The sequence below is a fragment of the Protopterus annectens genome, chromosome 3.part0 (genome assembly GCF_019279795.1).
Source record: "Protopterus annectens isolate FY-2018-M chromosome 3.part0, PAN1.0, whole genome shotgun sequence".
NCBI classification, from domain to species: domain Eukaryota; kingdom Metazoa; phylum Chordata; order Ceratodontiformes; family Protopteridae; genus Protopterus; species Protopterus annectens.
Genome location: NC_056731.1, coordinates 1,577,349,620 through 1,577,371,859, shown reverse-complemented (window position 1 = coordinate 1,577,371,859; position 22,240 = coordinate 1,577,349,620). Strand labels below are relative to the sequence as shown.

The 22,240-nt window shown below is 44.5% G+C and overlaps 1 non-coding gene across 1 annotated transcript; it reads right to left on the bottom strand.

Annotated features, from left to right (window-relative positions):
• Window positions 1–3,804: 3,804 nt before the first annotated feature.
• On the bottom strand, window positions 3,805–3,877 carry TRNAR-UCG. Its single transcript has one exon. It is a non-coding gene; the product is annotated as a tRNA-Arg (tRNA).
• Window positions 3,878–22,240: the final 18,363 nt, after the last annotated feature.

The window sequence follows — 22,240 nt, the reverse complement described above, 5'->3', positions numbered from 1 at the left end:
ACTATAACAGGCCAGGCAGTTGGATGTAAGTTGTGAAGGCTAGAAAGTCAGAAACTAATATGTAGATAGTTAAAGCTAAGATCTGTAGTACACTGGTATGCCTCTAGCCAGCACGATAGGTAAGACTACAGACTAAAATGGAGTGCCTGACATACCAGTACAGTCCTAACAAATGTGTAAAAGTGTTAGGTGTGCCCCCCCATCCTACATACACTTATAGTAACAGTCAGGTGTACCCCCCCACTCCTGTGTAGAAATGTAGAAACAGTCAGGTGCCCCCCTCTCCCCCGCTATGCAGAAAAGTAGCAAAAGTCAATGCCAAATGACCAATGTATACCCTGCAGACACAGCATGCTACCTGTCAGTGTACAACACAAAGGTCAGCACCGCAGTACAAACTACCTGGACTTGATCCATACATGCAATATAGATGGCCATACTGGGCATGCTCACACACTTAGAGGAATGAAGGCAATGCCAGTCAACAACATACTGAAAGGTCATATTGGGCATGCTCATACACTTAAACACATGAAGGTCATATCTGCAAACACCAGTGGACCAGACATACCTGGCAGTCGCAGTCCTTAGTGCAGGCACATGTCAGTATGCACCACTTCTGCCTTGTACACACACTGGATAGGAATACAGACATATATGTAAGGACAACACACTATAATAAGCCAAAGGTAGATGGACATAGATGTGTGGAAGAGGGTGACCATGACAAGGAGCCATCCGGACCTGTCCCACCCAGCACACAGCCAAAGGGCCCTAAACACATGAGGTGCAGATGTCACTCACTGCAGATATTAGCCCCCAGTATCTGTCAGCATGACAGACTATGTGGTGCACATGCCAGCTGTGCAACATGACTGTACAAGGAAGTAGTCACCTAGCAACTGTATACATGTACCTGTGACATATGACCCCGTGTGTGTCTGCATGTGGCATGTCAACCCCTACATGAATGGGTTATGTCCCATGCACACACCACCCTCCCCATAGCAGTATTATGACAAGCCTGCTGCGGTCATCCGATGTGAAATACACCTTTGGGAGAGTTGCAGCTCAGTAATCCCCATGGTGCATCACATAACTACATACTGCTGTAGTGATAAACTCTTTAGGTAGTAGTTCTAAACCCAGACTTGGCAACTGTGTGAGTTTGTGTGCGTGTCTTTCTGTCTCTGACTGTGTAGAGAGAAATGCTTTTTAGGCTACTCACACTCCATACAATTCAGATACTCAACTTTGGCAAGGCTGCTGATGTCACTCACCTAGAAATACACCCCTGGGAAAATCATTGAGCATTAATCTCCATAGCGTGTCCTGTAACTGTGTAGTGCTGTAGTGTGTTAAAGTAGTTAGGTAGGTGTTCTAACTCCAGACGTGGCAACTGTGTTTGTGTGTGTATCAGTGTGTGTCTGACTGAGAAGCAAGCAATGCTTTTTAGGCTACTCACACTCTGTACAATTCATATACTCAACTTTGGCAAGACTACTGATGTCACTCACCTAGAAATACACATCTGGGAAAGTCATAGGCCAGTAATCTCCGTGGTGCATCCTGTAACTGCGTATTGCTGTAGTGTGATAAAGTAGTTAGGGAGGTATACTAACCCCAGACCTGGCAATTGTGCGTGTTTGTGTGTGTGTCTGACTGAGTAGAGAGCAATGCTTTTTAAGCTACTCACACTCTGTACAACTCATATACTCAACTTTGGTAAGGCTGCTAATGTCACTCACCTAGAAATACACCTCTGGGAAAGTCATAACCCAGTAATCTCTGTAGTGCATCCTGTAACTGCGTACTGCTGTAGTGTGATAAAGTAATTAAGTAAGTGTTCTAACCCCAGACCTGGCAATGGTGTGTGTGTTTGTGTGTGAATCTTTGTGTGTGTCTAACTGAGTAGAAAACAATGCTTTTTAGGTAACTCACACTCCATACAATTCATATACTCAGCTTTGGCAAGGCTGCTGATGTCACTCACCTAGAAATACAACTCTGGGAAAGTAATAGCCCAGTAATCCCTGTAGTGCTTCCTGTAACTGCATACTGCTGTAGTGTGGTTTAGAACTGTGGTAGGGTCCCATCTCTACCCGTGGCAGTTCTGGATGTTTTGTGTGTGTTTCAATGTCTGTGTATGGAGCAATGCATTATAGGCTACTCACTTGCAGTACATTTCAAATGCCCTACTTTGGCAATCCTGTTGATGTCATTCATTGTGAAATACAACTTTGGGGAGAAAGTTTTTTAGTAATCCCTGTGGTTTGACCTATAACTACTCCATGCTGTAGTGCGGTATAGGTGTTAGTCAGGGGTTCTATACCCCCACATATCAGTTGCAGATGTTTTGTGTGTCTCACTGTCTGTGTAGGGAGCAATGCATTTTAGGCTAGTCATTCACAGTACAGTTGAAATGCCCTACTTTGGTAAGCCTGCTGATGTCATTCAGTGTGAAATACACCTCTGGGGAAGAAGTACTCCAGTAATGTCCGTGGCGTGTACTATAACTGCATAGTGCTGTAGTATAATAAACAAGTTAGGTAGGGGTTCTACTCCCAGACATGACAAGTGTGTGTGTGTGTTTGTAACTCGTATCCTGTGTACAGGTGAGTGTGTGACACCTGTGGGCAATAGGGAGGGGGTTTTGCTTATTTCTTTTACGGTGGACCTACTATATATCACAATGTCAACCATACAGGGATAATAGATGTAAAGTAGCTGAGAGGCTGGGGTGCAAAGCCATACCCATACATGTGACATCAATGCCAGCCAGTCACAGTTAGCAACCCTACTATTACCCAGAGCACACACTCAACCCATGTGTCATGCACACACACATGCCTAGGCAACAGCCAATATGTGGGTAGTACTCTGCATATTGGCCACTGATAGTAACTATGCAGTGATAGCAGTGGGCTACAGAGAGCATGTCACCCTGCCCATCTGTCCAATATGCACGTACATGCAGAGAGTGCACCTCCAACATGTTCCCCAATGGACACCTGCACCACCTGTGGTGCCTTCACATGTGACTCACAATGGACATACTATGCCTGACAACATGCTCTGTATGGAGAGATGACACCAACATCAGGGAATGCTGTTAGCATGCTGTCAATGTAGGTGCAGGGTAAACCAGCTGCCCATTACCAGTTCCTGTCACAGGTGGGCAAGACTGGCACATCTGATGATAATCTGTGTTCACAACATGGGCCAGACACCCCAGGTACAGTTCCACATGTCACTGTACATGCATGTAGGAGGTGTGCACATCCCAGACACCATCCATGTCATGGACTAAGGAACACATACATGGCATGTGATGTACAGCAATGGCTGTACACAATAGTCACCCAGGTGACTGGATGGGGGATGCAATACCCACCTGTGTGGGCAAATGCAGAAATTACAGGCCTGAGCCACAATGCAGACCATTGTCATGTGGCCTGATGCCAAGGTAGAGCCACCTACCCCTGTACAGCCTGCTGGCAGAGTTGACCACTACACACCCATGCAGACATGCACCTATGCATGTCAGAACTGGCACCCTGTGTGTTCATGTGTGTGTGTGTTGTATGGTGCATATGTCCACATCCACACTCACTACAACCCCCCAGGGCATACTGAAGCATGCTGTCTGATGTCTGACACCTCCTCATACTCTTTGCCCATACGACCTCAGTATGACCCGTGTGGTGCATGTGATACCTGCACATTGATGTGTTGTGGCAATCCCACTAGTGATGAGTTGCACTCCTGGCCCTACCAAGTGTGTCAATTGGCTGATTGGTACTACGACCATGGTAGGACTCGAACCTACAATCTTCTGATCCGAAGTCAGACGCCTTATCCATTAGGCCACATGGCCAACTGTGTGTGCGTCCCTGTGTGAGTGTGCCTGTGTTGACGATGGCACCTGTTCATGCAGACAGGCACATGTATGTCACCTACCGTATATGTACTGTATCCCTATTGCAGATGTCACTCACCATCACATATATGTTCTGAATGCTCCACATCAGGTAATCCATGTGGTGCATCCCATAACTGCATCAAACTGATAGCACTACATAGTTGTTGGGGGTTTGATACCCTGTGCTAGTAGGTGTGTGACACAAGCATGCTTCAGTTTTACTCTCCCACCCCTCCCTGACATGTATTTGCCTCTGTCTGCCTCCCCCACTCCCTCTCTGGTGAATGTGGAGACCCACACCTGCCTTGCTTAGGCAGCAGCATGTGTATTTTAAGTGATGCTCATGATTAGCTGATAGCTTCTGCATGAATTGCAGCCCTCCCATAGCTGATTGCATATGGAACAGCTGTGGTAACATTCCCATAGCCAATCGCATGGAAACACACTCCAATACCTAGGAACATCATGGTGGTGTTGGCCCTTTTCAATCACTGTGAGCAGGAACTAGATCTGTTGTTTGGCGAACAGCATCTCAGATGGATTGGGGATTTACCTCTAACAACATACACTGTGGAAAGAGGGAACAAACAGGAGGGGGATGTGCCTGACCTGACTACAGACTGTAAGTGCTGCTATACTGCATTTGGAGTAATGTTGGTTTAACAGTGTTTGTCTGGATATGCCTGTCGTACATGTCGCAATACCTGCCATGTCAGTTCCCATGTATATGAGAAATCCCCATCTGCAGGGTCATCTGCAGACTGGCCAATGCTGTGCCTTTGGTTTCATGTGTTAGCCACAGTGCATCTATCTGAGGAATGCAGAAGGTAGTGTTAGGATTGCAGTCTGTAGATGGTGAAGGCCGTGACAGTTACTGACTTCATATCCCTCATAGGACATATGTTGCAACAAACCCCATTACAATGGAAAATATATGAGGTTATCATAACAACATGTCTATACTGGCCTTGTGTATGTGCTGTCAGCCACACCCCTGTCAACCATTGCACATATAGCATGCATGAAGTGGTGCATATGTGCTGTACATCATAAATAGTGTCAACATATCTGATAACAAGACAGTGATACATCAGATTGCTACACATGTCATGTACAGTAGGGGTTATATTTCATGACATAAGCTGGATATTCCGTGGATGTTTGTACAGTACTGAGGTCTGTGTAGTGATGGTGAATGTCGGCAGTGTGTGTATTGTTAATATGTACTTTAGCTTGTGTACAGACTGTGGTCGATGTCATTGTTCTAGCTCCCTTTCTATCAGGTGTTGCATGCTGCCCCACTGTATGGTACCATTTTGCCGTACATGTTTGTAGGGCCATACACACACATGTCCAATATCATCGACAGCCATCAGACCAAACTGCATAGCAGCCCAGTATATATAGGGGTATTCTGTGAGTGGCACATATGAGGATGGTATAGAACAGATAGTCCATATACTGTAATATTATGCTAGCTTGCCATATGTGGCTGTGTTCACATTGGTTGTGGTTATGCACTGTCACACAGGTGTATCTTACCCTGTGCTGTGACATGGCTGTTGAGCCTGCTATATATGCAGGTACATGTGCATTCCCCCATATGAGATGTAGGCCAGTGTTGAGCCAGTCTGCCTGTAGCCTGCACAGTGCATTGTTACATGCCTAGCAGCTTAGTGTACTTAACCAGTGGGATGTCATGTGCAGATACTTGCCAGATGTACTGCTGCCGGGCCACCCTTAAATGTCAGACAGAGCAGTGGGATGCTGTACAGATGTATGTCAATATCTAGTGGGTAGAATGTGTCCATGACACCTATGGTGCCAAATATATACCAGTCGTTATGTGTTATATCCATCTACATGGCTATCTGCATCCATATTGTTAGGCCTGGTACACATGTTGTGCATTAAGGGATTATGTGTATACCTCTGGACTGTACAGGGTGTGTACAAAGTTCCACATATAGTGGCCAATATCTCCAATATGTAGTGCTATCTCTGCTGCACTTCACTGGGGCATTACATGCTAGAGGTGGAACTTTACAGTGATTTCCTTAGGATGTCTGTCAGTAGCCAATGGCACACATGTTATAAGCAGATGTCATCTTCCACACATACCATGTCTGTGAAGGCAATCCCAATGACAGTAGTAACAGTCTAATAATATACCTGCTATGCATACCTGACATCCCCTTCCACTATGACTTTGGGACTATAGGGGCTGGGGTAGGGCTACAACCCATGTCCAGGACATATGGTGGAAATATATGTACATATACTTATCCAGATAGCCATACGTATATATATAAATATATATATATATATATATATATATATATATATATATATATATATATATATATATATATATATATCTATATATAAATATAAAATTACGCATGTACTACATCCAGTTACCACTGTCATGGCAACCACCCACTATAAATCCCTACAGCATGTGGGCATGGTCCCTTTACATTTCCTGTGTGATGGACATCCTTCCTGTGTGTGTGCATCAGTGATACGAACAACAGGTAGCAATACCACTTACAGGAGAACCTGCACACTCAGAGCGGCCACAAATTTGTAGGAGGATCAGGAACTATAGACAGACTGTGAGTAGAGTTGTGATATGCTTTGCATAGTACTGGTGTTAAAGGGTGTGTGTGTGTACATACTAGTGTACCTTGGAATGCAGTCTGTCTGCATAGCTCACTACTGTGGGCCTATCCTCTTGCTGGACAGAGGTATGCCTATCATGTATTGTCCATCCACCACACAGGTCCTGTGTCAGATATTACACTGGCAGTGTGTGTGTTGCATGCTACCAGTGCATGGCTACATCCATTTCTATTTCTAACCTCAATTCCCTGACTAAGGGTATGTTGTAGACTATCCTGTAACACCAGCACCTTGCTTAGTGTATGGCAACAGTGTTCCACATATGTGCCTATCTTCCAGCCTCTGTTCTCCATCTACATACCAAGCTTTGCACATATGTCATGCTGTTGGGGGTTGTTCTGTAGTGGGCTGTGAGTATATCACACTGGCATTGCTGCCATTAGTCCACTGCTTTTGTATTCCCAAACATACAGTGGGGCTGGGACCATATATGTGTGGGCTTCACCTACACAACACATGTGTGCTCTTATGCACTGCAGAGGCCAGTGTATGTAACAGTGGTATATGGGCCTGTATTATTGAGTCTAGGTGGGGAGCACCATAAATGACCTAGGCTGTTACAAAATGTGGGGGTATCAGGGGTGAACTGACACAAGGTGTCAGGATGTACAGTACTGTATACTTCACCTATATTGACAATACTTACATGAATTGGGGTATTGCAAGCCTCCTGCCATACAGACTGTTCTTTTTGTTGGTGTGCCCGTGATGGTGTCAGTCATGCCTTGTTATATACCAGTTACAACCCATTTGATCACAAAACTTCTTTACATCCTACGGAGTTTGTACAGAGTGTAGATAGAGGCTGCTGAACTACGCACCTGCACTACATACTGTTGATTGTGTGATATCCTGTGGCCCAGTCTGTCTCCACTATTGTACATTTTGAAGGGCTTGGCCCAGACAGCAACAGTCGTGACCCTTTCCAGACTACTGTATTAGTGTAACTGTTTCACAGTTGCAGTACTCTGTTTATATGGTTGTCAGTATCTGAACAGCTATATGACATGGTATATAGAACTGTTATAGTACACAATTAAAGGATCCTCATTACTGCAAACCTGTGTGTAGTGTCTTTCCTATGACCTTTCTATGGGTATATGTTGCAGGCAATGATTGACATTAGTATGTGTGGCCCATACAGTGTCCAGTTAAGCAGGTGTTAACTGTAGGCATGGTGGTTGTTCCATATTGTGTGCACCTTCTACATATGTATCTTACTGTACATATATCTGCATGTGTATGTGTAGTCACATGTGTGTGTGTGTGTGTGTGTGTGTGTGTGTGTGTATATATATATATATATATATATATATATATATATATATATATATATATATATATATATATATATATATATATCTGCATATCTGTGTCCTGGGGATGTTGGTGGCTTCCACATATTACATGTCCTATGGGAGGCAGACTGTACTTGGTAGTGTACTGCAGGGCACATGTGTTTGGCTGTGGGTGGGATACCTATTCCTACAAGACGTATAGTGTGTGGGGCCTCTCAACCCCATTAACGGTGCATGTGGACATATGTGTATTTGTTAATCTACAATTGCTATCTACAGATGTATGGTCATATATACCTATATAGATATATATATCTGCTAACAGATATATAACTATGTTCGTATATACCTACATAGATATATATCTGCGTACACATATGTAACGTGCTATGTATATGTAGACATATAGGTGTCGACACATATATGTGTTGATTTAGGCATATGCATGTATATATGTGCATATATAGTGATATATATGTATATAGAGTTAGCAAAACAAAATATATATATATATATATATATATATATATATATATATATATATACACACATATATGGATATGTTGTATCTGTTAAGATTTTAATATAGTTACACACACAGACATCTAGATGTTGGTATACATTCTCTGTACTGTTGCAAGACAGGACTAGATGATATGTTTCTGAAATCAGTGACTTTCTGTGTATCTGTTATGGCTTAGTGGTACATCACTCTGTATAGAGTGTACAGGGTCGTTGGTTTGAGCCTTGCAAGGGTTGTTTATTTTTCTGCTGGGCAGAACACAGCCCATTAGAAAGCAGTTGTAAGCAGGTTTGCACAGAACTAAGCACTGCCTACACAGGTTAAGAAATTCAGATGCTAACTGAGTGTATGAAAACGTAACCAGAGGTTAGCAGTGCTCACTGTCGTGCAAGCCCACTCAAACCTGCTTACAACTGCTTTAAAGCACCTTAATCACTCTGTATCCAACGGGCTGTGTTCTGCTCAGCAACTAAGTAAACAGCTCCTGCCAAGCTCGAAACGAGGACCAGGCTCACCATACACAAAATGATTTACCACTACACCATGGCAAATATACATAATTGTGATGTTTTCACATACATATCATCCAACCCAGGTACACACCACTACAGGGAATGTATTCCACCATGAAGATGTATTTGTGTATATATATCCATCTTTAAATGGATATAACATATCTATATATGTAGATATAGCTATATAAATATGTATATATATATATATATATATATATATATATATATATATATATATATATATATATATATATATATGCCAATATATACATATATACATGGATACGTATACATCTATAGATATATATGTATACATCCATATGTCCACAGATATACAGCACTAAATATGCATATATGTAAGCATATATATGGTTCACCTTTCAAACGGAGAAATTCATGTCTCCAAAAGCTGGAAGGCCGAAAATATGTTCTCACCATTGCACAATCTTGCAATTAATGCATCAAATGTACAATGAGCGAATGTCACTTTGCATTCGCTCATTGCAGATTTGGCAATTTGGGTGCGGATGGCACTATAGTGGGGATGGGGAATATTTGCCTATCCCCACTGTAGTGCAACTTCAGAGTTAGTATATCACAGTATGGGGTTGTGAGGGGCCCAGCCCCCCCAGATGGGGGTGCAGAGGGGCTTGACCCCCTGCATTACGATATGTATTCTAACTTGCAGTTCGAGAATCAGTGAAGCTGCCTTTAGATTTGCTCTGTTTTGAACTGTGGTGCAATTAGAAATGACGGATTGGTCTTTTCGGTTTGCAGAAAGGGCCATTCAAAGAAATGATTGTCTCCCTTTCAAAGGTAATCACATGGGTCATCTTCATTTCGTCGACAATTCATTTCACTAACAACCAAGTCAGCAGGCCCAATTCACTGAAACGTCATTTCACTGACACTCATTTCGTCGACAATGGTATATGGCCTATTCCCAACTGGACAGCCACCCTGGAGTTAGAATAGTTAGTAAGGGGGGTGTGGGGGTAAAGCTCCCCACATATCATAAACATTTTACAGTATACAGCTGTATTCTTACAAGTGCAATGAATAACTATTTCCAAAAATCCATTTTAGGACCCCAGTATGTGGGGGCTTTGCCCCCCACCCCCCACCCCCATTGTGGAGGACTGTGCCCCACCCCTCCTTACTATCTATTCTAACTCCAGGGTTGCTGTACAATGGGGAATAGGCCATATACCATTGTCAATGAAATGAGTGTCAGTGAAATGAAGTGACAGTGAAATGAAGTTTCAGTGAATTGGGCCTGCTGAGTTGAGTGTCAGTGAAATGAACTGTCAACGAAATGAAGGTGATCCAATCACATATATATCTATATAGGTATATATGGACAGACATCTGTAGATGAAACCGGGAATGTAACCACAATTTATATGTCCACATTTACCATTGATGGGTTTGAGAGACCCAAACAGCATACATCTGGCACTGCCAGTTATTCACGCCCACCTCCACAGCCAAACATGTCTGGCCTGCAATACACTATCAACCTTAGCAGTTCCCATAACCAGGACCCTACATGACAAGGGCAGTACATGTTAACAGTACTCCATCCCACCTGTAGGATGTCAGGCTGGCATTACTAACATATCATGCAGTACAGTCAAGTGAAGTGTCATGCTTGGGGGAACCCCCCTGGGCAGGCACAGTAAGTATCTGGGATCCCTCATACGATCCAATAGTCCTAGACCTGACAATGGATTCACCAATGTTGGCAAGGACAACCACAAATCCACCATATCAGCTGGGAACTACTACCCAGTAGCCTGATGACCCTGGTCTGCAGGGACATGGAACATATCAACAATGAACCCATGGCCAATGTCACTGGTAATCTTAACACACAGAACTCCGCCAATGTTGGACTTGTCAAAGGCAGAGAATACAACCTGAACCTGGTATACCTCCTTGACCCATTCATGACAGGTGTAGATGAGGGCTAGGAGGTGCACAATGTCTATGTAGATCATAGCAGGCTTTTGTACACCATCTCACATGTAGGAATGTGTGTAGTTGTTAAGGGATCTACCTCCGTTCACAGAATATGTTTCCACCAGGATTGCTTGGCAAATGCCAGCATTCCACAGGTGCCATCCCATGGACATACAGTCCTTCACAGGTCATAGATGTGTTAATGCCCTCCTCCACAATGTAGAGGTGTGCAGAACTACTGGGGTTGCTATAACTCACTGGGTATGGCTGTTGTGAACACATCTGCCATCATTGCAGTTACTGTTGCGTCTATCCCCCCACATAGCTGTCTGTAATAATTTGCAGTGAATGTTATCAAGTTGTTATTTATGCCATTCACTCTAGTTGAGTGCCTCACACCCTCCTAAGGGTAGGGCTATACCACCGGCATTGGTACACTCATGTTACTGAGGTGAGGATCACAGTAGAGTGGGGAAAGGGATATACACCCTGCTGTTAGCATGTTCAATGTCATCCACATTGCAGACTGCATATATAGCAATGTGTGGTTGTGCCTATCCTGTCTTGGTGGGATTACATGTGCAACAGATGCATTACCTGCACAGAGACATACCTCCATGTGTACAGTCTTGTACCTGTACTGCATCCAAACCTAAGGGTCTGTATGTTGTACCCAGCCATGTCATGTGTACCACCCACTACACTTACTGGTGTCCACTGTAGAAGGCCCGCTGACACCACTAAACCCATCAGCCATGTGGCACATGGATAAACACAACACAATCAGAATAGATAATGGTGACAACAATACAGCATTGTTAATTACAGCTATGATGCATCATGGCTGCACAGCTACACCTTCCAAGATATTAGCATTTCACTTTACTGCTGACAACATGCTACACAGCATTCCATTGCTACACTGTTGTACAGTCACCCTGTGCATCAGCACCATGTTAGCCTGTCCCTGCATCGATGTTATGGATGTCAGGGAGTGGCACAGATATCATCATATGCACAGGATGTGTTGTTGGTTTGCCAGAGACCTTGGCTGAGCCATACAATTGACAACATGTGTGTGTGTGTGTGTGTGTGTGTGTGTGTGTGTGTGTGTGTGTGTGTGTGTGTGTGTGTGTGTGTGTGTGTGTGTGTGTGTGTGTGTGTGTGAGGGAGCTGAGTACTGTTATGGGTCAATGGTGATGTCGTGTGTGCAGGTATGGGGTTGCCCCAGTTTTGTTGTTTATGTGTGTGTGTGTGTGTGTGTCTGCATGAACACAGTTCCACCATGTGGTTTCTCTATATGAGGATTTGTGAGACAGCTGCAGACTGTACCTGGCAGGGTTTGCAGTTCACCGTCTCTGGCCATGGACACAGGACCTGTGCCTGGCAGGGGTGCTACAGGCAGTATCAGGTACAAAGCCAGATTGAGTACTGTGCCCTGAGGTTGACAGATGTCCACTGGATCCAGGTCCCACCTGGGACTGGCCAGGGCCACATGCACGTGGCCTACTATGACAGTCTGTGGACAGCACCCCCCCACAGTGCTGGGGATGGTACTGCCACTATGGGAGCAGCTGTGACTGGTGGGATGTCAATGGTGACCTTCAGCTGCTGGTGTTGCTGGCATACATCCAGGTGGTTGTCACAACCATCCCACACTGTCCTGACACATAGACATGACATTGTGGATGAGATCCAATGTCTCACCCCACCGTCTATCCATGACCATGGTGTAATTATGGATGGCACCTGCTAGGTCATGGATGCTGTCAGTTGTGGAGGTGTGATGAGACCTCTGCGCCCTTAGACCCTGCCTGGTGTACCGTTCCATTCATGCCTGTGCCTCCATGACAGCCTGGAACATGTGTGTGGTTGATATAGATGTGGCACGTCTCCCAGGGGCATGATGACCAGCAGTGCTCCGATGACCACCCCTGAACATCTGCCTATGTGATACCCCATCAAATATCTGGCTATGGCTGCTATGTCCTGACACACATGCCATAGATACCACACTGTCCTGGCCAATGCCAGTCATAGTCTGTCCCTCACCTAAGGCCAACAGGGATGAGGTATGTAGAGGCAGTGTGACTGTGTGTGTGGATGGGGTGGATACGTGTGGGATGTCAATTGGTGGCCCAGTGGCAGCCCCTGACAACTCTGCCTGTGCCTCAATGTACCTATCCTCATGGTCACTGTCTGTATCAGTGACATCAGATTCCTTGCGTGAGCGACCCAGCCCCACCTCACCACCTATGAGGGGAAAACAGGGAACAGACTGTAAGACCTGTACATCACTGCTAAATGGTACATACACACACACACACACACACACACACACACACACACACACACACACACACACACACACACACACACACACACACACACACACACACACACACACACACACACACACATGTGTGCAGACATGGCCACACACACAGACATACACACATGCAGTCGACATACATGGCAACCCATACACTCCACCAGACAGCACCTACAGACAGCTCCAGCACCCCCATAACACACACAATAGCAGGTGATGGTGCAGTACAGTATCACACACAAACCTGTAATAACACGCATGTCAGCATGCAGGACATGTGGTGCTCAACAGCATGCAGTGCAACTGTAGTCAAATTATACAAGGCTGTCATGCATGGCTTCTGTTAGTAGGTGATGGCCCTCCCCCTGGAACACACTGCACCCATGTCCACAGCATTGCTGTGCATCTGTTTAGCACCCTGGCATGTACTGTGCACCATACCTCACAGGCGTACACACCATTGCAGGACATGCATCTGTGTGTCAGTTGTGTTTCCACTGCTGCTTACAGCCTTTGTGTGTTTCTGGATTACATGTGGACACGTGTTTAGTGAATGCTTGATTTGTATTCACAGATGCCATCATCAGTGGTGCATGTATGAGTGATAGACTAGCATTAGACCGACCACAGACACAATGTACTGTACCTATGGTGAGTGTAAAGACCATTGTTGACCATTATTGAGCCCTGGATGATGTTGCCTGTGGTACACATAGGTTCATAGGTGAGTACTTGTCTATTGGTCCTGGGGTCTACATAAGCCTAGCCACAGGGGTTCCTGGCCATGCACCACCCACTAATGTTATTCTCTTGTGCCCCTGTCAGGATGTGGCACAGACATACTACCCAGGGTGAATTCCCCATTTCCCATTCAGTTGTCAAGTATTTTTGCAAAGAGGGCCAATGGGTAGCATTGCCTGACATGAATGAGTAGTCCATTCCAGAGTGTGGGAATTCCCCAGGAAAGGGCCCTATCTCTCCAGTATGTTCTGTGTAATGTGTTGATGAGGTTTGGGACCCTGGAACATGTGTTTGCAGAGGGAGTAGGATGTCTTTATGTGTAGCATGTTCAACTGCTCTGTGTATGACATAGCTGTGTATGTTAGGCAAATGTCAGCTGTGACTGGGCAATGTGCACTGGAGTGTAGCCACAGTTGTCTGAGATGGTCTGTGTAGTGCATGTGTTTGAGGCTGGTAATCCCATTAGTGAGGTGTGTGCTCTGTCAGTGAACATGTACAGCATGCATTATGGGTAGGTGTGTTAGATGTGTACATGGCCTACACCTTAGCTATGACATGCACAGTGAATTGCCAAGCATAACCTTAAACCATACTCACCGGCATCCGGCCGCTGCCTTGCTGGTATCCCAGAGGTACCTACATTGAGATGAGATGGAGTTGATGTCAGTGGCCACAGCTGTGGCATCGCTACAGGGTGGCTGCAATATTACAGTAAAACAACAGCTGAAGTCCACAGTACTACAGATTATGCATTACTGTTTATCAGTACTACACAGCAACACACTCCACATCTCACATGTGCATAATCTACCTGTAAAGATGCATGCACAACAGTGGTCTACTGATATGCCCTGGAACCTTACCTGCATGCTCTATGTCTGGTGTGTGTGTGTAGCACCCACCTCCATGACTGTATATGTCTGTAGCTCTTGTGGGCAGGCAGGTGCTACCAGGCTCATGAGCAGCTCCTCCACTCTGGTGAGGGGGGGATGGATGTTATGCCTCCCCACCATTACAAGGTGGTCACCCCATATGGCAGCGGTATGGTGATGTACATGGTGGAGCAGGTCACTACAATGTTTGTGGACATGCTCATATGTATGGCTGTGCATCCCCACCTCATTCACCCTGTGGACCACATTGTTCCACATGGCTGTTCGCTCATGCTGGACTTGGCTTGTCTGTGAGAACAGTAGTTGGTAGTTCTGGATGATGCTGGTGAGTATTGTCATCCTTAGCGGCACTGTAGGTGGGATTCCTCAAGTGCACCATACTCTCTGAAAGACATAAAGATGGAAATATGTCTGAGCAACTCATATTGATTTCTGTATTAGTAGCTGTATTTAGAGCACAACCAAAAGTGCACCATACTCTCTGAAAGACATAAAGATGGAAATATGTCTGAGCAACTCATACTTGATTTCTGTATTAGTAACTGTATTTAGAGCACAACCAAAAGCTGTTTGCTGAATTTCCTGTTTGCACTTAATTTTAAATCGTTTTTTTCTTAAAACTTGCATATTTTCTGTCCTTGACCTAGCACTCTTGTGTGGGGTCATTTACTGCACTGTTATAACTTGATATTACTTGTGAACCTCTGCTATCTCTGTAAAAAACAAAAACAAAAAAAAAATCTTGCTTTTTCACACTTTTCTGAGAGTTAAAAAAGTTCAGTTACAGGCTTGCTGTTCCTGAACTGTTTGAAAGTTTCTGTGAGGCCATTTTTGCTTGGGCTGAAGGAGGGTCTCTCTGTTGATCAGTGGCAGTGAATAACATTGAGCAGCTTCCTGCCCCTAGAGGTGGTTACTGACTTAAAACTGTAGTTTTATTGGCCACTAGGGGTCATTTCCATAACTCCTTCATCTTCCTCTCTTAAAACCTAGTTGCCTCGTGGTTTGGGCATCTTTTCAGACTTGTTGGCTGTTGGTGAAGCACCCTCCAAGATGAAAAAGACTGAGAGAAGAAGGGAGCCACTTTTGAGATTTTAAGTATTTTTTCTCTGTTTATTTGCTAAGTTTTTCTGCATAGCTGCCTAGCTTGAGCATTTTCTGGCTTGTTAAACTTGATTTCTGTATTAGTAGCTGTATTTAGAGCACAACCAAAAGCTGTTTGCTGAATTTCCTGTTTGCACTTGCATATTTTCTGTCCTTGACCTAGCACTCTTGTGTGGGGTCATTTACTGCACTGTTATAACTTGATATTACTTGTGAACCTCTGCTATCTCTGTAAAAAACAAAAACTAAAAAAAATCTTGCTTTTTTCCCACTTTTCTGAGAGTTAAAAAAGTTCAGTTACAGGCTTGCTGTTCCTGAACTGTTTGAAAGTTTCTGTGAGGCCATTTTTGCTTGGGCTGAAGGAGGGTCTCTCTGTTGATCAGTGGCAGTGACTAACATTGAGCAGCTTCCCTGCCCCGTAGAGGTGGTTACTGACTTGAAACTGTAGTTTTATTTTCCCTTTGGGTCTATTCCTGCTTCTTTCCAGCCCTGCTATCAAGCACGCTTTAACGTGCTTTAGCATGAGTTGCCACTAGAGCAGCATCGGGCAGCCGGTTAAACAAAGTTAAACTCTTTCTGGCCCAGAAAGTCTGTTCTTCAATTTTTCCCTTAGAACTGCTCTGTTAGGAACCTAAACAGTTTACACCTACACTAAAAGTGCAGCACTTGTTCCAAATAGCTTTTTCTTCTCAAAAGCTCAGCACTTGTCTTATAAGCATATCCCTTGTCTTATAAGCATTCTCTTAGCAGGTCAAGCACTCCCCTGCTAAGCCCACTACTTTTCTGTCTCATACCAACTCATAATTCTTTCTAGCATGTCGAAGGGTCAGATGCTGGGGTCCTCTCCTGCCCAGTTGGTGAATCTGGGAATTCTGAGACAATGTTACAATTGCCTCATGTACACGGACAGCCCTCTCCTCCCACGTAACACTAACACTTGTGAGAGATGCAGCTATTTAGCCAGACTGGAGGCTGAGCTCTCTCAACTCAGGACTGGCAAGACCAGGCAGGAGGAGAAGGCAACTACACACACCACAATACCAGTCTCACATAACTCAACCACACCACTGAATCAAACACATAAACACACTAAGACATACTCGGAGGCTCTGAGTAAAATTTACCTAAACAGCAGAGGCCTCCAAAGCAGACACCCAAGCAACTGCAAACTCAATACACCACACAAACAACACATAAACAACAAAATCAGTGTGCAAAGCAGTCACTGCCCTTAAGGCCAAATACAACACCAAACATACTTGTCATAGGTGACTCCATAGTCAGACACACTGGCCCGCTCACCAGACTGAGTAAGGAGAAGGTCACAGTAAGCTGCCTGTCGAGCTAGAATCCACCACATAACACAAGCACTCAGGTCTCTCAACAGCAGGTACAAGTACGACTCAGTCATTGTCCACGCTGGTGTCAACGACCTGAGACGTACCTCCTTGGACTACATGAAAAGAGACATTGAGGAGCTCTCTGATTATGTAGCCCAGGCAGGTATGACCCTGACCTTGAGCAGTATCCTACCTTCACCTAGAATGATGCCACAATACAGTGATAAGATGATCAGCTTTAATAATTGGCTTAAATTCTGGTGTCATTCAAAGGGGATCCAATGTCTGTCTGCCTGGGAAGACATGCTGGACAAGCCACGCTGCTTCACAAGGGACGGCTTGCACTTGTCACCCCTAGGCTTCAAGATATTGGCAAAGGCTCTTGCCACCCCCATAGTGCCTTTTTTAGGCAAGGCTCAAATTCTAAACCTACCACCCTAGAACACAAAAAAGTAAAAAAACTAAGGGTAATGCTGCTCAATGCCAGAAGTCTCAATCTCAAGATGCACGCACTCGAGGCCCTTCTCAGTATGGAAAACATCGATGTCTGTGCTGTGACAGAAATCTGGTTCAAGGCTCCTGAGAGCACCCCAGCACTATCAGGTTTCACCTCATATCATGTGTTCCGGCCCCAAAATCCAGACAACACCAAGAAAGGAGGGGTGTCCATATTCATAAAGGACACCCACACCTCAAGGTTGGTGGCAACGCACGATGCATCGGAGACCATCCAGGTGCAATTAACCATAGGCAAGACTGCTCTGCAATTTGTAGCATGTTACAGGCCACCCTGTCAAACTCAGGAACCTCACATGGCCTTCCTGAAAACAATGGAGGGGATAAATGTATCTCCAAACACCATCATACTAGGTGACTTCAACTACCCTAATATAGACTGGGAACACTACTCAAGCCCAAACACTCTAGCCCACAGGTTCCTGGAGTTCATAAACTCAAATGCCATGGAACAACTAGTCACCATCCCCACAAGAGGAGAAAACATACTTGATCTCATCATCACGAACATGGGATCACAATGTTCAACACCGAAGTATACCCTCACTGGTGAGATCAGATCATAAACTAATCTCGCTGGAGGTCCTCATCGCCCCACCTGAAATAAAAAGACCACAGTGAAAAACTTCTCAAAGCCGACTTCACACTTCTAAAAACTAGTGTGGTCTCCTTTAAGGCCCCTGAGCCAGTGGTAAACATTACTCAAACTGCTGAATCACTTACAAATGCCTTCTACCAGCACCTACAGGACTGCATGGATCAGGCAATCCCAAACAAAACTAAGACTCTTTGTACCAAAGGCAAGCGTCCAGTCTGGTGGACCCCAGCCATAAACAAGCTCTACAACAAAAGGAGGAAGCTACTACAAGATAGAGCAAAATCCTTGAAAGGTAAGACACCTTTGATCATTATAAGTAAAAAACTAAGAGCTCTCATAAAATCATCCAAGGCAAATTTTGAGAGAAAAATCGCCAAGGACTCAAAGACAATCATAAGGCCTTCTTTAGCTATGTTAGAAACCTAGGAGGAAACTCCCAGATATGCTCAGAATTAATTCAAAATGATGTGAAGATTACTGAACCTACACACATTGCCAACACACTGGCTGACAGGTTCAGTGCAAACTTCTCCCCTCCCCAAAGGAGAGATATCTATACCAGAGGATTGTAGCCCCCAAACATCTCAAACGCCCAGGTGAGAACTGCTCTCCAAAGCAAAAAACACAGCATCCATGGGACCGGATGGTGTCCCCGGCTGTGTGCTCCACGAACTCAATGAGGAATTAAACCCGAAGTTAGGACAGCTGTTTAATCTTAGCCTCACCTCAGGATACCCCAAGGAGTGGCGACGGCGACTGTGGTCCCACTTCACAAGGCGGTGCCTCCACCGACCCTGGAAATTACCGTCCCATTAGCTTGACAAGCCTTATCTGCAAAGCCATGGAGAGGATCATAATGGAACTCATAAATAAAGACATAGGGAACTTGCAGACTTTGGATCCAACCCAGTTTGGCTTTGTCAAAGGCAGATCATGCCTTTAAACTTGGTTGACTTTTGAAACAGTCACCAAGGCCATTGATGAGGAAAGGCAGTCCATACAGCCTACCTTGACCTGGCAAAGGCCTTGACACAATACCCACTCAGGTATCATCGAAAAACTCATCAGCTTGAATGTAAACCCATACATCACAAGATGGGTTGCAAACTGGCTAAGTGACAGAACCCACAGGGTCAGAGTTGCTGGAGCCATGTCAGACTCAAAGCCTGTCACAAGTGGTGTCCCACAGGGCTCAGTCCTGGGTCCACTCTTGTTCGGCATCTACTTTTCTGAAGTACAAGCAAACACAGGAGGGTTATGGCTGACAAAGTTTGCAGATGACTGCAAACTGGCGCCATAGTCGAAAACACATCTGACACAGATATCCTTCAGAAGGGCCTCACAGAAATGGATAAATGGTGCCAGAGCCATGGCCTAAAGTTAAATGCCAAGAAATGCATAGTCATACCCTTCGGGAAAACAAGGTTACCCTAGCTACCATATAGGTGGCAATCCACTGAGCACAGAAGAAGTCATCAGGGATCTGGGGACCCAGGTTGACAGTAGCCTTTGTTTGACACTCATGTTGCTAAAGTAGTTAGGAAAACCTTCTACATTGCCCACCTGATCATGAAGGGATTCACATCTAGATCAAGGGAGGTCATCGTCCCCCTGTACTCATCACTCATAAGACCTATGATTGAGTACAATGCCCCATTCGGAATGTATCTGACCCGACACCTGCAGCAGCTGGAAAGGCCCCAAAAGTTCCTCACCAAAAGGATAAAGGGTCTCAAAAATATGTCTTATGCTGCCCGACTGAAAGAACTCCAGCTCTATTCAGTCTCATACCGCTTGCTCAGAGGTGACCTGTGCCTGACATATAAGGCCATGTCAAACCCTGATTTGATGAATATGCTTCACCTCAAAAATCTAGATCCCTCAGAACCACAAGGGCGGGAGACTTAAACCTTGACACGGTTATTAATAGAACATGCTGGAGGGACAGATTCATCACCCAGAGACTCCTATGCTGTGGAACAAAATCCCGGTACATGTGAGGCAGAGCACCTCGCTGGCCTTGTTCAAGAGGAATCTTGACCAATGGATGGGGGATCACAGATATACCCCAGGGATTACTTCAGTGTCACTGCTTGACAGAGGCACAGCAAAATAATAGGCATAGTTTTATTCAAACTAAAGGGGTGGCGAAAGCCAAATAACTATGGGCTAGGCTTATAAATGCCCTTGGGCAGATAGCCTAGTATGAACCTATGAACCTATGAACCTATATGGCACGTTTACCATAATACAATACACATATCAGTCTCCCACCACCATATCAGCTCGAACTTAATGTCCATACAGCGCAAACGGTATGTCTCCCCTATATGTACCATTGGGACATATATTGTATTGTACAACACTTTCTGCTATGTGTTTATAGACATGCTCCTTGTGGGGACACTAGAGTTGATGGGCTGTTACAGAGTATTTCACCTGCATGCTATTGTCACTGCCACTATGTTTCCACATATGCATGTAGTATGCTTGCTATGTGATTGGTACACATCTGCCATTCTGTGTTATTGGGATATCTATGCATGCTATTGGACATGTTCTGGGACTGTGTGGACTATTACAAACCACGTATGTTCCTTGACAGTTACACACCAGTATATGTAGGACTTATTTGCCGGCAGTAACACCACTCCCACCTAATGTACACATGTTACCAATCCATATCACATCTGTGACCCACCATGGAACCTCATTTTCTACTGTTCCGGCACTACTTCATGTGGAACCACCTCAGGGGATGGTATCTCCCCCATGGAGCACACATAGACATATGTCTGTCACCCAGTTATGTCCAGGGTCTTGTGCATAGGGAGCTCCACAGAGACATGGGATATGTGCTACATCACCTGGAGGCATGCAGTACACATACACAAGGTTCAACATGCATGTTCCTCCTGCTCAGCCCATAGCCCAGGCACCTTTATGACCATGTAGATGCTGTCATGACTGTCCATGGGTGGGCACCATGTTACCTTTGTTCCCATATGGGGCTCAATGGCCTCCACATTCCAAATGTAACAACCCATCCACAGTGTTTAACCACCCCATGTGTCATATACCAGCCCTGTATGCTGTCTTGTTTGTCACCCAACCAGACCTACATACCAATATGTGCCTAATACCCTTCACCAACATATATATCCCACCTTCTCAAACAATTGCAATGTGTTCCTAACATGTGTTACACACCACACTCCACACTCCATTTTGCAGCCATGTACTGGTGTGTAGGTATGTTGTGTATTGATGTGTGATGTTCTCTCACACGTCCTGGCAGGGGACATGTATTGACACACACACACACACACACACATATATATATATATATATATATATATATATATATATATATATATATATATATATATATATATATATATATATATATATATATATATATATATATAGACATACACATATATGTACATATATCTGAATGTATATATATATATATATATATATATATATATATATATATATATGAATGTATACATACATATGTGCATATATGTAAAGATATCATTATGTGTTGCTTATATACCTATATATATGTATAACTGTCAAGGTTCTGTAGACATACACAGCTGTGAATATGTATCACACATATATGTATCTGTATGTGGGGTGCATACAAACATCTGGCCCACACTCTTGTAACTCTCTTTACTTCACAGCTGAACTGTTCTGCCTCGCTGCAACACAGGTGTCACATGTGAACACAGACTAACATTAGGGGGGTATATATGGTGACAGATTTTAGATAAGCATATTATACTGCTATGGCAGTTGGGCA